General features: G+C 40.2%; 1 non-coding gene across 1 annotated transcript; it reads left to right on the forward strand.

Annotated features, from left to right (window-relative positions):
* The first annotated feature begins 1,068 nt into the window (after positions 1-1,068).
* LOC119429187 lies at positions 1,069-1,170 on the forward strand. The gene has a single exon (XR_005187739.1). It is a non-coding gene; the product is annotated as a U6 spliceosomal RNA (small nuclear RNA).
* The last annotated feature ends 2,461 nt before the right edge of the window (positions 1,171-3,631 follow it).

Genomic DNA, 3,631 nt, shown 5'->3' on the forward strand with positions numbered 1-3,631 from the left:
CGTGTGGCATCTTTGGTAGACCAAAAAAATCTAGTACTATCACTATATCCTGATGCATGCTCAATAATCCAGGTAGAAAAATCCAAGAAAGTTCAATCTGGTCCTCTGGACTATCACTGTACTGAAAAAAAATGAGCCTAGGTTACACAAACCTGCTTATTAATAGATTTCAACGGACAATTCACATCTTTTGAAATGGGGTATTGTGGAAATATTATGAGCAATTAATATCTTACCTGTTGCACATAGATTTTTCACGATTGCCACAAACAAAATGAACTGATGCTGTATTAAAACATCACCAGTCTACAAATTTCATAGCAGTTTACTTGAAAGCTATTTTATAAACCTTTAAATCACTGTTAATTTTGTATTATGTGGTTATTTTTGAAGAATTATTATTACTTTTCTGCTGGATACGCCCCAGGCTGCACAGGAGGTGCTACAGTTAGCTGCTGCTGTCGTTATTTGCATAATCAAAATTTATTACGATACTAGACCAAGTGTCCCTGCCTTCTCTCATTGTTGGTGATTGAAACTAACAAGACTCAGTTTTAAGTTCTTGTGCTAATTTTGGAACCAGAGAGTTGATAAACAAGATAAATCAACAAGACTCAACACCTGGAAACTTTATCTGAGGTGATTTGAATATTTTACCAAAGGCAATGTCTTGTTTGTTTACATAGAAAAGTAGGAGACCTTGAACCAGAACCAGTCACAGGGATGCTGGTCTTAACTTCCAGGATCCCAGAGCTGCGACCCTTAAAATTGTATGAAAAGAACCAAGAAATGCAAATTGGACATTAACAGTGATGTAAAAGATTTTGAATTGGTTCTCACAACGAACCGCTATCAAACATTTTTAAGACTGGACTTGTTTAAAGATGACAGAACTTCACTTTCATCTAGGATCCCTCAGTTAGCTCATCATTCTTGGCAGAAATAAAGTATTTTTCTCAAAAGTGAAACCCTTCAAAGAGCTCTAACGAGGTTGAGTCAGGTGATCTGGACGGATTCTTATACATTGAAAAGATTAGAAATGCTTCACGTATTTGTGTGTCATCCAATGTTACTTCGGTAGCACGTACTAAAATTGGAATGATAGAGAGGATTAGCATGGCTCCTCTGAACAAGGATGGCACGCACATACGTGAAGTGATCCTCATTTTTTCACCAAAGAAGAATCCGTCCAGCGGACGTGACTCAACCTTGTTTGATTTCTTTACCTGGATTATTGAGCATCCATCAGGACCTTCAAATAGCAATTGACAACAAGGAAGATGTCCATTGATCACAGTTTTCACAGAACCCTACTACAAAAAAAAATCTGAACTATAATTTTTACCTATGAGGCCCTAAAAAGGAAGTGCACAAATTATGTTTAGAGTTACAGTATATGATATCAAGTGGTCAAAGAGTCTCAAAACCTAGTACAAAGCTGTTTGGTAAACTGGTTTATTTCTTTCGTGACAAGTCCCCCCCCCCAACCCCTCCCAGCACGTTGGAACTGCGTGACTGATACTCTTATACCCTGGATTTTTCACTTCAGTGCACCCCAGAATCCAGCTTGTCCAGCACTAACCCACACGCCAACACTCACCCTTCCCCCTACTCTCTTCACTGTCTTGAAGCTCACATCCCCAAACCCCCCACCCTCCAAACGAAACTACCTTTATGGCCATATTTCTGTAAAGTCCACTGCCTTGATTTGCTTTGGCATTCCCGTCCTTATTCATCCACTGGGGCTGTGAGCTGGAATAATTAGGAGAACGCCATAAGGCCCCTGCCTCCTGACAAGTGATCAACAAACAATGATTTATGAGGCCATCATGCAACAGGGGGATGACCATTGATTTAAGCACACAAAGAAATCACAAACACGTATGCACCACTGCAACAACTTCTCACACAGATGACCATAAATCAGACTTAATTTTTCTAAACTTTTGTGATGTTCTGTTTTTTGCTGACTTGGTCTAATTTACCAGTTCTTCACTTTAATATATGCTGAAACTCACACGCTCACAGGTTGATTTGATAAGAATCGGACATTGTTCACAGTTAAATCTCTTTGGATGCTTGAACGAACCTGCAAATCAATTTTGTGGCTATTTTACCTTGAATGTGCTGATTCCACATATTTTCCTGCAGCTGTTTTAAGTATTGATTGTCACAGATGCCTGGAAGACACTCAGCAACGATGCAATGTCTGTATCTCACAGCTCAGTGTTAGGCTACTACATCATTTGGCCCTTTCAGTTTTGGTGGCACGCACTGCCGAAGAGCCCTGACAGACAACATGAGTATAGTGTTTTATTACCCTGCCAACTGTTGCCACATTAGACGTTGCTCCTCCTGTGAAATCACAAGCTCATATTTCTATGTGTACTGAAAAGCGGCAGCTTCAGATGCTGATTAATGAGTAATGAAACGGCTTTTAGTCATTACTGGATGAAAATATTAATATCAGGGATGCTGAGTGAGAAGAAGGGCACCTTTATTATGTTACCAGTCGACTCCATCATCTCGAAGATCTGTCATGTGTTCACATCGTCATAGAGATTAAGCAGCATATTACTCATAAAACATTAAGTGATTCCCAGTCCTATTAGAGCGGTTCCAGACTGTCATCATCATAGAAGACTCATTTTAGCACTCAATACATTCAAGTCGACATTAACTTTGGGATCTGATATGCTGACACAGGGCAAATTTTCCCAATAGGTAAATGATAGTCAACAACCAGTTCAATCCTACCAATGAAGAAACTGTTTTCCACGAGTGCAAGTCATACGTGCCTTGGAGGCATTGGCCATTGTGGAAATCAAGCCTGCATTATTGTCTTTTCCAACCGCAGATTGATCAGCACTGCAGTGAGGTCGATATGTCTAAACATGACGTTAATAAGGTGACTGGACTGTCTGTCTATACCACAATACCGCAGAGCATGATATTGCAGAGGTATGTCTATAAGGTACCTTAAGGCATTCTGTATATGTCCACAAGACGTTCTCATCTAACCAATTTTTCTTTGACCAGGACAGGCGCATTATGGCCATTGCAATTATACAGTTTTTAGTGATTGTTGTTGGTCAGAGGCAGCAGATCAGAAAAGAGGGAGCCAATATTGATTACCTGCTGGAAGGAGATGACTGGGCTGAGCTCTCATACAGTGACAGAACCTATCCTGTGTACACAGTGATTGACTCCTCCTCTGATTTAACCTGCATTGTTGCAGTGGAATAATTGAGCATGTGGTGTAAATTCCCTATAAGAGATGCATGCATATCTGCTCTTCTCCTCTGTGTTCCCTTCAGCTGGCGAATGATTGAAAGGCCTCTGGTGTCTCCCTGCTCTACGTGGATAAGCAGTTGTCATAGGGAACATCAATATGTGAATGGATAGACGGTTTTATCTGTCGATTAAACACTCAGTGAATGCACAAGTACTCACCCTTGTAAAGACGGACATTAACGTCAGTAACTGCCCCTTCTCCATTTTTGTGATTTAGGGTGGATTTGTGCACAGGTTTCTAAGTAAAGAGTGATTCCTTTATCTCGCCAAATTTGTGAGGGCATAATCAATAACTATTTGAGCCATACCACATGTGGATAGGGAGCTATATAAGTAA

The sequence above is a fragment of the Nematolebias whitei genome, unplaced genomic scaffold (assembly GCF_014905685.2).
Source record: "Nematolebias whitei isolate Nwh7 unplaced genomic scaffold, NemWhi1 Nwh_scaf_30, whole genome shotgun sequence".
NCBI classification, from domain to species: domain Eukaryota; kingdom Metazoa; phylum Chordata; class Actinopteri; order Cyprinodontiformes; family Rivulidae; genus Nematolebias; species Nematolebias whitei.